The following is a 12972-nucleotide window of genomic DNA, read 5'->3' as shown; positions in this document are numbered from 1 at the left end:
CAACCCAAACCCAACCCAACCCAACCCAACCCAAACCAAACCCAACCCAAACCAAACCCAACACAACTCAACCAAACCAAACCCAACCCAACCCAAACCAAACCCAACCCAAACCAAACCCAACACAACTCAACCAAACCAAACCCAAACCAAACCAAATCAAACCAAACCCAACCCAAACCAAACCCAACTGAACCAAACCAAACCAAATCCAAATCAAACCCAACCCAAACCAAACCCAACTGAACCAAACCAAACCAAATCCAAATCAAACCCAACCCAAACCCAACCCAACCAAACCAAACCCAACCGAAATCAAACCCAGCCCAAACCCAACCCAACCCAACCCAACCAAACTAAACCCAACCCAAAACCAAACCAAAACAAACCCAACCCAAACCAAACCCAAAACCAAACCAAAACAAACCCAACCCAAAACCAAACCAAATCAAACCAACCCAAACCCAAACCAAACCCAACCCAACCCAACCAAAACCAACCAAATCCAACCCAACCAACCCAAACCCAAACCAAACCCAACCCAACCAACCTAAAACAAACCAAATCCAACCCAACCAAAACAAACCCAACCCAACCAACCCAAAACAAACCAAATCCAACCCAACCAAAACAAACCCAACCCAACCAACCCAAAACAAACCAAATCCAACCCAACCAAAACAAACCCAACCCAACCAACCCAAAACAAACCAAATCCAACCAAACCAAACCCAGAACAAACCAAACCCTACCCAACCAAACCCAAAACAAACCAAACCAAACCCAAACCCAAACCAAATCTAACCAAGCCACTCCAAACCAAACCATAACAAAGCAAAGCCAAAGAAAACAAAGTAAAACAAAACAAAGCCATACAAAACAAAGCCAAACAAACCAAAGCAAACCCAAAAACTATGAACCAAGCCATGGCCCAGTTCTGAGCACTTTAGATACCATACCTGAGAACATCTCTCATCTCTCTTGCTGAGCTCATAGCAGACAGGTCAGTGCTTTACCAGCCCAGATTAACTCATCCAGTCGGAAATCTCACAAATGCTGGTCAGAAGTCATTCAAATCAGCCTGCAGCAGACCTGCCAGCTGAGCCAAGGCAACACACAGCTCTCTGGCTGTCACTGAACACCTCCCTGGAGCCATCCCTTTATGACAATGAAATCCTGAAGCACTTCAGAAGGCTTTGGGGTTGAATCATAAGAATCATTAGGGTTGGAAGGGACCTCAAGGCTCAGACAGTCCCAAGCCCCCTGCCATGGCCAGGGACACCTCACACTGCAGCAGGTTGCTCACAGCCACCTCCAGCCTGGCTGCAAACACCTCCAGGCAGGAGGCTGCCACCACCTCCCTGGGCAACCTGTGCCAGGCTCTCACCACCCTCATGGGCAACAACTTCTTCCCAACAGCCAATCTCAATCTCCCCACTTCTAGTTTAGCCACATCCAGCCAGGTTGGAACATTCCAGGTTGGAAGCCCTGCAGCAGGAGAAGCAGTGATGGTTTTGAAATTAATAAGAAAGAGGAGAGATTCAGACTTGATACAAGGAAGGAAGTTGTTGGTATGTTTTACTGTGGGGGTGATGAAACACTGGCCCCACCTGCTTGGAGCAGATGCCTCATCCCTGGGACCATTGCAGGTCAGGCTGGACAGGGCTCTGAGTAATCTCCTTTGGCTGAGGAGCACAGATTCACAGAATGGGTTGGGTTGGAAGGGACCTTAAAGGTCCTCTAGTTCCAAGCCCCCTGCTATGGGCAGGGACACCTCACACTACAGCAGGTAGGCTGAAGTCCTGCCCAACCTGACCTTGAACTCTGCAAGGGAGTTGAACTTCATAAGCATTAAAGGTCTTTGCCAAGCCAAGCCAAGCCAAGCCAAGCCATCCTGTGTTTCTCTGGTGATACCATTATGGAGGTAACTTTTATGTGTACAGGAATTTGAAGCCAGCCCTTTATTTCTGTAATGAGAAAACTGCTTTTCATTCCATGAAAATTATTCCGACTCTTGCCTGCAGAGACTGGAAAGGAGGCTGGTGTGAGGCAGGGGATCAAACTCTTCTCCCAAGAAACCAGAGATAGGATGAGAGGAAATTCCCACAAGTTGTGCTGTGGGAGAATGGAATGGAATGGAATGGAATGGAATGGAATGGAATGGAATGGAATGGAATGGAATGGAATGGAATAGAATAGAATAGAATAGAATAGACCAGGTTGGAAGAGACCTTCAAGATCATCACATCCAACCTATCAACTAATCCAACACCACCTAATCAACTAACCCATGACACCAAGCACCCTATCAAGTCTCCTCCTGAACACCTCCAGTGATGGTGACTCCACCACCTCCCTGGGCAGCCCATCCCAATGGGCAATCACTCTCTCTGTATAGAACTTCTTCCTAACCTCCAGCCTAAAACTCCCCTGGTGCAGCCTGAGACTGTGTTCTCTTGTTATGGTGCTGGCTGCCTGAGAGAAGAGCCCAACCCCCACCTGACTACAACCTCCCTTCAGGGAGTTGGAGAGAGCAATGAAGGTCTCCCTTGAGCTTCCTCTTCTCCAGGCTAAGCAACCCCAGCTCCCTCAGCCTCTCCTCACAGGGCTGTGCTCCAGACCCCTCCCCAGCTTCGTTGCCCTTCTCTGGACACCTTCCAGCAAGTCAACCTCCTTCCTAAACTGAGGGGCCCAGAACTGGACACAGGACTCAAGGTGTGGCCTAACCAGTGCAGTGTACAGGGGCACAATGACTTCCCTGCTCCTGCTGGCCACACTGTTCCTGATGCAGGCCAGGATGCCCTTGGCCCTCCTGGCTGCCTGGGCACACTGCAGTCTCATGTTCAGCTGCTGTGCACCAGCACCCCCAGGTCCCTCTCTGCCTGGCTGCTCTCAGCCACTCTGACCCCAGTCCTGTAGCACTGCCTGGGGCTTGCTGTGGCCAATGTGCAGCACCTGGCACTTGGATGTGTTCAATCTCCTGCCCTTGGCCTCTGCCCATCTGTCCAGCCTGTCCAGGTCCCTCTGCAGAGCCTCTCTGCCCTCCAGCAGATCAACTCCTGCCCCCAGCTTGGTGTCATCTGCAAATTTACTGCTGATGGACTCAATGCCCTCATCCTGGTTATCAATAAAGATATTGAACAGGATGGGGCCCAACACTGATCTCTGGGGCACACCACTGGTGCCTGGCTGCCAGCTGGCTGTGGCACCATTCACCACCACTCTCTGGGCTCAGCCTCCAGCCAGTTCCTAACCCAGCTCAGAGAGCTGCTGTCCAAGCCAGGGGCTGACAGCTTGGCCAGGAGGTTGCTGTGGCCAAGCTATCAGCCTATGGCTTGGGAGGTTTAGGTTGGAGATTAGAAACCATTTCTTTGCTGCAAGAGTGATCAGGGATTGGCACAGGCTGCCCAGGGAGGTGGTGGAGTCCCCATCCCTGGAGGTGTTCAAGAAACCTGTGGCCATGGCACCTGGGGACATGGTTTGATGGCCATGGTGGTGAAAGGGATATGGGCAGGATGGATCCACGGGCTGAGGTCAGTTGTGTGAAGCTTAGTGCCACGGTGTTTTTAGGTCAAGGGTTGGACTCTGTGATCTTAGAGGTCTTTTCCAAGAGAAACAGTTTGATGATTCTGTGGTCAACTCGTGCCTGGTTTTATCCTGCTGCCATTCCGCTGCAGCGGCAGCTGGAGTCGGTACCTGTGACTCCTGCTCCCTTCAGTACTCCTTTCCCAAAGACATTTTTCCACCTCATTTCATTTTACTGTCATTCCCTCTGCTCCAGTGGCTGAGCTGGGCCCTGTGAGCAGCGCCGAAGCTGTCAGAATCAGGCAGGCTTTTAAGAAGATGAGGCTTGACATTTTGATTATGATTATTCTTTCTTTCTTTCTTTTCCCCTTCCGTCGATCCCTTGTTTTTCAATTACTGCTTTCCCGAGCGGGGAGATTCCCTGCCAGCAGCCCGGAGCCGGTTCGCAGACTGTCAAGCAGGTGGCAGCAGTGCCACGCCGGAGCATCTCTGGTCCCCCACACCCCGTCCCCCGCCGTCAAGTGTTAATGCGATTGGCCAATCAGTGCTAAGATGATGGGAGGTAATTGGGTAATTGTATTTTACTGATCACAAGCAGAGAAAAGAAGGAGGGAGGGGGATGGGGGGAGAGGAGAAGAAAGGGTAAAAAAAAAAAGGAGAAAGAAAAAAAAATAAGGAGGGGGGAAAAAAGGGAAAAGAGAAGGGTTTGGGGGGAGGGGAGGGGAGAAGGAAGAATGTAGCCGGAAAGACTGACCTTGGGGCACTTGGGTACCACCGAAAGGTGGGGAGTGCGAGGGAAGGCAGAGCGGCGGCTAAGCAGAGCTGAGCCCGGCATCACCGGCGCCGGGAGCAGCTGCCGGGAGCTGGATGTACACACACATGCACACACAGGCACAATTCCCACCGAAGCTGATGGGAGGGAGGAAGGCTCTCGGCTCCGCAAAGGGCTCTGCGTTTCGGGGATGAAACTAAAAGAAGCGGCTGCGCTCCTTGGGAATGTGTCATCTTGGAAGGGAGGGAGGCAGGCAGGAAGGAAGGAAGCAAGGAAGGAAGGAAGGAAGGAAGGAAAGGGGGAAGATAACTGGCGTGTGGAAGAAGATGGGAGACTAACTCACTGCTGTGCAGAAGGGAAATCCAACTTGTAGATCTGAAATACGCCAGGCTGAGCTTGGAAACGAGATCAGACCCGCGCCGAAAGCAAGGCAGGAAAAGGGAGGCAGAGGCTGGAGAGCTTTTATCCTTCTTCCTCTATATCATTCCCTCTCTCACTCTCCTGAAAGAAGAAAGAGAAGTTTATCTGCCTTGGAGCCGCTGGATCTGTATCGCTGCTGGACAAAAGATGGAGAGGAAGCCGAAACGAGAAGCGAAGGGTGCCCGTGAAATTTGCAGCTGAGAGGACGAATCCCCACCTCCCCGGGCTGCGCTTTTGTGCCCCGTTGGGGGAGTTTTAACATCAAGAGAGATTTTTGAGACGCGTGTGTGTGTGTGTGTGTGTGGAGGGGTGGAGGAGGCTGAGGGGGGGGAGGGGGAGTAAAGAGGAGAGTGGGTGTTAAAAACACCCGTCCCAAGCGTCTGAAAAACACCAAGGGGATGGATTTATTCTTGACAGCTGGTGGGAACCTTGAATTTTTTCATTACCTTTTTTTCTTGTTCTTTTTTTTTGCCTTTTTATTTTTTGGTTGGGTTTTTTTTACCACCCCTCCCCCCCCCCTACTCCCTCCTGCCTTCGTTGCATTTCGTGTGAGGTTCTGAAAACGCAGAGGAGTTGGGAGGAAGGAGAAAGGATCTAACGTGGAGTTTGAAGCGGAGGAGAGGAGGGAGGCTGCTGCCGCTGCCGTGGATTGCTGGCTCCTCGCTGAAATCAAAAATCCAATTGCGCACTGGGTTGTGATTGGAAATCTAATCAGATCTTTGGGAAAAGGGAAGGAAAGGGGGTGGGGGGACTGGGGGGCGAGAGACTGAAAGTTTATTGTTTTGCCAGACACGAATGAAAACCTGAATGCCAAAGGAGAGTCTTTCCTAAAGGAGTGCGTGGAGGAGAGAGAGGGTTGGGGGGGGTGGGGGTGGGGGGGACGACGACGACGACGAGGAAGAAAAAACCCCGAGCAGAAGAATGGGAATCCCCGCTCGGATGTGGAGGCACAAGGATTGGATAATTGATAGTGCAGCAAAGAAGGGGGAAGAAGAGAATTGCCTGGCCAGACCTGGATCTTAACGGTCACCACAAAATTGCATGGAAAGAATCCGGATGGAGGCTTGCTTCAAAAGCAATCCAGCCCTCGCCGCGCTCCGGAGCGAAAGCACATAAGAGAGCCATGGAGAGCAGCGGAGCCAGAGAGGCAGCAAACCTCAGCCGGGGGACACCGGGGCAAGCATCCACAGTGGAATAAAAAAGTTGCTGAAAGGAGAGGGGACCATTCATCCTCTGCAAGGATTTCTGTGTTTTGCTGGGAGTTGTTTTGTCGTTGGTTTTGGGTTTCGCTTTGGTTTTTTTGTGGTGGGTTTGTGGTTTTGCCCACCTCCCCCCCCCCCCCGCCTCCTGTCATCTCCAAACCGCTCATTCTCCAAACCTCAGCGGCGCCGCGGCGGCGATTTCCAGCGGCAAAAGTTGAAAGCCACGGAGAGCCCACCCCCCCCCCCAAAAAAAAAAAGAGAATAATCATAAACCAAAATAAAGGACAGAGAAGAAGAAAGCAAAGGAAAAAAAAATAACCAAACCCAAACCAAACCTAACCCCCCCCCCAAAATTGCCAGAGGGGGAAGAGAGTTCAGCAGTGCTGGGTTGGATTGGCAGCACCTGTACGGACCGAAATTGCAGTTGGATATCTTTGGTTGTGGCTTTTTTTTTTGCCATCTATAGAGATATAGATATATGATCTTTTTTTTTTTTCCCCCTCCCTTTCCTGTCTTGCTTTTTTTTGAATTCTGGTTTGGTGGCTGCAAACGAAATAGTTTTGCTAACCCCTCCCCCACCACGGGTTTTTCGTAACCACTCGGATTTCCAGCTGGATAGTCTTGGAGGATACAGTAAGTACACTTTCCATTTTATGCTGCTTGGGGAAGGGAAATAGAGCCCGCTGCCTCTCTTCTTCCTCCCTGAGCCCCCTTTTTGCCTTCTGAGCTTCCCCACCCCCCTATCACCCCCTCTTTCCTCCACCTGAATAAAGAATCCGACTGATAATGGCCGGAGGGGGGGCGGTTGGGAAGAGAGAAGGGAAGGAAGGAGGACAGAGCCTGGATTCTCAACGTTTCCCCGAGTAAAACTCCAACCTCGGTAGGATGCTGCAGATGCCTGCCTGCCTGCCTGGCTCTGGAAATGTTCTCTAGCAAAGAAATCTCTCGCTTTTCCTGTTTTTCTTGAGGCAGCCCCTGCAGTGAGGGGGTGTGTGTGTGGTGGGGGGAGGCTGGCGGTGGTACAAACGGGTGCAAGTCGCCCGGCGTTGGGTGCCTGGGAGGAGGTCTCCTCGTTTGTGAGCCCGTTTCAAGTCGAGGAAGGGCTCCCTGCTTTGAACGCTGGCACCCAGTCTGACATTGCAGATCAATATGGTGTGTTACCGGGAGGATTTTATAAGGCAGCAGGGAGGTGGAGGATGGCTTTTGGCGGGAGTAGGTGGCGGGGGAGGGGGAGGGGGGAGCGTAGGACAAGGTGGGGTTAATGGATTTTTGAGGAGGCAGCGCTGAGAGGAACGGCACGTTTTACACTCCATTGCTGAGGGGAGGACAGGGAGGGGGGAAAAAAAGCAGTACCAGGCAGAGAGAGGACATCCTTCTCTCGAAAGGGAGTTTAGGAAAGTGCTGCACAAGCCACCCGTGCCCTCCACCTCTCCTAGGAAATTCTTTGAGCTGCTCTGTTTTGTTTCGTTGGGGTGGTGAATCCTTCAGGCTCCCCTAGGACTTTGGTGGCAGCTGAAGGAGATTTACTTCGCTGGGCCAGCAGCAAGAGGATGGATGCTGTGATCTTTGGATGTTGCTTGTTTCTTTGTGGTCGTGCTGATAATGAGAGCAATTGTAAAAGGGTCTCCTAAACGGTGGGGTGCAGACCCTAGCAGTGATGTGTAACAGACCAATTCATGCCCCTCCCTTCCTTGGGGAATTGTGGTGGTGTGGGGGGAGTGCAATAAAGGGAGGACAGCATGGTGTTTAAAATAGAGGTCCTCGTTTTCCTGGGGGGAAACTTCCATCCCCTCTCCTGGTGTGACTGCTGAGCTTGTAGAGAGGGCATCTGCACTCCTCTTTCCTTCCCCTTCTCCCTCGCCTCTGCCCACCTCAAGCTTGGCCTGCACTTGTAGAGGCTCTCCCTGAAAGTATTAGGCCAAAGCAGGTGGAGCAGGAGAGAGAGAGAGAGGAGCAGCTAATTAAATGAGCCATTGAACAGATCCGGGGATGTTTTGGCAAGGCAAGGTGCAGAACAAGCTTCACCATTCCTTTTACTTTTCCCTAGCTGCAATGTTCTGGAGGTGGGGAGAGAAGGCAGGGAAGGAGAGAGGTGTTGGGAGAGCTGGGTTTCAGCGCTGGGGTTTTGTTGCTTGGGCTGTTTGTTGGAGTGGGGTTTTTTTTTCTGGTTTTGTTTCATAATCTGGCAGCATTTCCCTCTCCACAAGCTTCCTGTGTGAAACAACACAAACCACAGCTCCACATTCCCTGGATATAAGCATAAATAAATGTTAGCATCTCCCTTTCCTTCCCCTCCCCATCCCCCTTCCTCCATTCGCTCCCAGCACCACCACCATTACTTCACGTCAACGTCCTGAGTCTTTTGGCATGGTGGAAATGAGACCTTCCACCTCTCACCACGTTCATTCTGTGTTTGGAGGTCATGCCTCTTAAGCACTGGAAAGGGTGTAAAGGAAAGGCTCCTACTTGGAAAGGATTAAGATTTAGGGTGCAACCCAGCTCCCAAGGCAATGCCTGGGAGTTTTTTGTTCGGCCACGCGATACAGATCGGAGCCTTTTGTGCTGTTGTGCTTAGGAGAAGGAAGCAGAGGGGAAAAACAAAGTCAATAAAAAACAGCCCAAAGAATTCTTCCTTCCAGCTCCAACTCCCTCATCTTTCTCAGCACAGTTAAATGGGTTTGGTAAGAAGTGCTTTTTAGCCTCATTTATTCCCAGGCAAGCAGCACCAGAACAAGAAGACAAAGTCTCAAGCTGCACCTGAGGAAGTTTAGGCTGGAGGTGAGGAGAAAGTTCTTCCCAGACAGAGAGGTTGGCCATTGGGATGTGCTGCCCAGGGAGGTAGTGGAGTCCCCATCCATGGAGGTGTTCAGAAAAGGCTTGGATGTGGCATTTGGAGCCATGGTGTTGCTGTCAGGAGGTGTTGGGCAATAGGTTGAACTTGCTGGGGTCTTTTCCAACCTGGTTGATTCTATGGTCCTATGGTTCTGAAGTTCTATGACTCTATGATTCTGTGGTTCAATGATTCTATGACTCTGTGATTCTATGACTCTGTGACTCTATGACTCTATGATTCTGTGACTCTATGACTCTATGATTCTGTGACTCTATGACTCTGTGATTCTGTGACTCTATGACTCTGTGATTCTATGACTCTATGACTCTGTGACTCTATGACTCTGTGATTCTATGACTCTGTGATTCTATGACTCTATGACTATGATTCTGTGATTCTATGGTTCTGTGGTTCTATGACTCTATGACTCTATGATTCTGTGACTCTATGACTCTGTGATTCTGTGATTCTATGGTTCTGTGGTTCAATGACTCTATGACTCTGTGATTCTGTGACTCTATGACTCTATGATTCTGTGACTCTATGACTCTGTGATTCTGTGATTCTATGGTTCTGTGGTTCAATGACTCTATGACTCTATGATTCTGTGATTCTATGGTTCTGTGATTCAATGACTCTATGACTCTATGACTCTGTGATTCTGTGACTCTATGACTCTATGATTCTGTGACTCTATGACTCTGTGATTCTGTTTCTCTGGGCACACATTTCCTGGTGGGACCCTCGATGGGCAATAAGTTTGTCAGCATCTGAACATAAGCTCCAAACTCTCTCCCCCCTTTTCTTCATGGATCATTATAAGTCTGTAGCCCTATTGTGGGCTACACTTGCATCAGCAGTTGCAGTAATAGAGCAGCTAAATTTATGTTAAGCTGCTGCTCAGTAATTACTGAAGGGGGGGGGGAAATAAAAGCAAAGAAGCTGGCTAAGGGAAAGGCATCTCCAAGCTCTCCCCTGGATTGCTGTCAAGCCAGCACATAAACAGGAAATCTGATGGAGGGACTCTGGGTTTTGACAACAGGAAGCTGCCATAGGTGCCTCATTCATCTTTATTGCCCAGAGAAGGGCAGCAAAGCTGGGGAGGGGTCTGGAGCACAGCCCTGTGAGGAGAGGCTGAGGGAGCTGGGGTTGCTTAGCCTGGAGAAGAGGAGGCTCAGGGCAGACCTCATTGCTCTCTGCAACTCACTGCAGGGAGGTTGTAGCCAGGTGGGGGTTGGTCTCTTTTCCCAGGCAAGCAGCACCAGAACAAGAGGACACAGTCTCAAGCTGTGCCAGGGGAGGTTTAGGCTGGAAGTGAGCAGAAAGTTTTTCCCAGAAAGAGTAATTGGCCATTGGGATGTGCTGCCCAGGGAGGTGGTGGAGTCCCCATCCCTGGAGGTGTTTAGGAAGAGCCTGGATGGGGTGCTTGGTGCCATGGTTTAGTTGATTAGATGGTGTTGGGTGATAGGTTGGACTTGATGATCTCTGAGGTCTTTTCCAACCTGGTGAATTGTATTCTATTCTATCCTACCCCATGCCATCCTACCCCATGCCATCCTACCCCATGCCATCCTATCCCATGCCATCCTATCCCATCCCATCCTATCCCATCCCATCCTATCCCATCCTATGCTACCCTATCCTACCCTACCCTATCCTATCCTATGCTATCCTATCCTACCCTACCCTACCCTACCCTATCCTATGCACACTAACTAGCAGGAGGCTTTTGCTCCGTGCCGTGAGGAAGCGCTGGGAACATTTAGCCACCACTTTTGGGCTGAAATAGGCAAACCCTGTCAACATTAGAAGGGGGGGAAAAAAATGCTAGGGATGTGTGGCTGCTTCTAAAGAGGCAACAGTTTCACACTTCAGTGAATCATTCACTTAATACAGTAGCCAAAAGACACATGGAATAACTCACAAGAGTTTAACTCCTTCCACCTCGAAGTGGGAGCTGGTGGGAGACCTTCTCAGCTCCTGTGCTGGGGCTTAGCCAGAGCCCAAAGAGCTGATCGTGAAATAAATGGCCCAAAACATCCATCCCAGCACCCAGCCACAGCAGGAGCAGCAAATCTCTCCAAGCAGAGGGAAGAGCTGCCTGGCTCTGCTGCTTCCCTTTGCATGTTCCTGAGCTACCATCCGGCAGCAGATGTTGGTCCTACTCGTCAAACCCTTCTGGTGCTGACCCCAGGCAGCTGGGGTTTTGATGCTGGGAAGGGAGCTGTGGTAGATAGAATTAGGCACCAAATGGTTGTGTGGAAGGGAAGAGAAAGCTTCATTGGAGGCTCCTGCTCTCCTTGTTGCACTTATTCTCCAGAGGGTCAGACTTCAGGTAATCTTGGCTAAGTGTAGGTTGGTGATGCAAAAGGAATGGCTGGTCCTTGTGTCCTCCTGCCTTGTCCAGCAGCAGCAGGGAGGGGATTGTCCCCTGGCACTCAGCTCTGGGCAGCCCACACCTCCAGTGCTGGGTCCAGTTCTGGGCAGCTCAGCAGAAGAGAGATGTGGAGGTGCTGGAGCCAGGGCAGAGCAGGGCAAGGAAGCTGGGAAGGGCCTGGAGAAGGAATCTGATGGAGAGAGACTGAAGGAGCTGGGGCTGCTTAGTGTGGAAGAGAGGAGGCTGAGGGGAGACCTCCTGGCTCTCTACAGCTCCCTGCAAGGAGGTTGTGGAGAGCTTGGTGCTGGTCTCTGCTCCCAGGTCATTAGTGACAGAACAAGAGGGAATGGCCTCAAGCTGTGACTGGGAAGGTTCAGACTGGATGGTAGGAAGGATTTTTTCCTGTGAAGAGTGGTCAGGGGTTGGAATGTGCTGCCCAGGGAGGTGGTGGAGTCCCCAAGCCTGGCTGTGTTTCAGGGTGGTTTGGCTGTGGTGCTTGGGGCTCTGGTTTAGGGGTGAACCTTATGGAGTAGGGTTCTGGGTTGGCCTTGGTGACCCTGAAGCCAGCCTGCATGTGTCTGTGATCCTGTGGTTCAGTTTTCACTTGTCAGGAGCGGATTGCTGTGATCTTGAATAGGAGCAGGTTGGGTTTGCCAGAGCAGCACATTTTGTATCACTGTCTCTCCCGGCCTGATAGCCCTGATGGGTCAGAAGTGGACTTGGAGGTTGGGTGAGACCCAAGGAAAAAGAATGCTCTAGATGTGAGCCAGCACAAGCAATCCTGTGGGACTGGAGGAAAAGGAGGGGGCTCTCTCAGGGCTGCCCTGGCTTCCTACAGCCAGACCTGAAACGCTATTTGCCTGCGACCTAAAAAGCTGTCTCGTGTTTGACACGAAGATTCTTCCTGTAGCCATCTGAGGCAGGAAGATTTTGAGGGAGGCTCAAGACAGGATTTTAGCACATTTTGAGAGAGCTTGGTGCTGGTGAGAACTCAGAAGCCAAGCTGTCCAAGAGTAAAGCTGCAATATGTTCTCGGGAGCCTTGCCTCCATCTCGGTTTCACCAGCGAGCCTTCGCTTTGGCATGGAGAGAGCCTTTTGTTTCTCAGTGCTAGTGAGGGAACGAGGAGAGAGGGAGCAGGATGCTGGAATTAGAGCTGCTTGCAGCCTGGGAGGAAAATTACTCCAAAGAAATGCAATTAACACCCACCAAGTCATTTCTATAGTAGGCAAGCTGACTGGATTTTGGGACCCTCCTCCTGCATCTCCATCCACCCCTTTGCCATGTCGCTCCAGGAGGGTTGTAATGAACACCAAGCCTCCCTCAGGTCTTAAGTGTTATCCCTGCAGGACAACCCCAAGGAGAAGGATTTAGGAATGGCAGGAACCACAGTGGTCTGGAAGGCAGCCCTGAAGCTTGCTCAAATCTAGCAGCATGAGCAAGGAGCCACCATGGGAAAGGATCCTGCCTCCACATCCTGCAGTGGTAGAAGACATTGGGCTTTGGCTTGTGGCATTCTGGAGTGTCTCATTTAGTCATGCTGTTTGAAGAAGGAGGGTGCCTGTTAAGCAGCTGTAGTGGTGAGGCATTGGAATAGGTTGCCAGGGAGCATCAGAATGCAAAATACAGAATTCACCAGGTTGGAAAAGACCTCAGAGATCATCCAGTCCAACCTCTCACCCAGCACCATCTGATCAGCTAAACCATGACACCAAGGGCCTCATCCAGGCTCTTCCTAAACACCTCCAGGGATGGGGACTCCACCACCTCCCTGGGCACATCCCAAAGGCCAATCTCTCTTGCTGGGAAGAACTTCCTCCTCACCTCCAGCCTAAACCTCCCCT

General features: G+C 51.1%; 1 protein-coding gene across 2 annotated transcripts in view; it reads left to right on the top strand.

The window, feature by feature from the left end:
- Positions 1-6445: 6445 nt before the first annotated feature.
- Positions 6446-12972, top strand: part of LRRC4C (leucine rich repeat containing 4C) — a 182361-nt gene continuing 175834 nt past the window's right edge. For both annotated transcript variants that reach the window (XM_054177074.1, XM_054177073.1), the window contains exon 1: positions 6446-6552. The gene's annotated coding sequence lies outside the window, so the exon portion shown is untranslated. The remainder of the gene's footprint in view (positions 6553-12972) is intronic.

The sequence above is a fragment of the Dryobates pubescens genome, chromosome 37 (genome assembly GCF_014839835.1).
Source record: "Dryobates pubescens isolate bDryPub1 chromosome 37, bDryPub1.pri, whole genome shotgun sequence".
In the NCBI taxonomy this organism is placed as follows: Eukaryota; Metazoa; Chordata; class Aves; order Piciformes; family Picidae; genus Dryobates; species Dryobates pubescens.
This window is presented reverse-complemented; position numbering and strand designations above follow the sequence as displayed.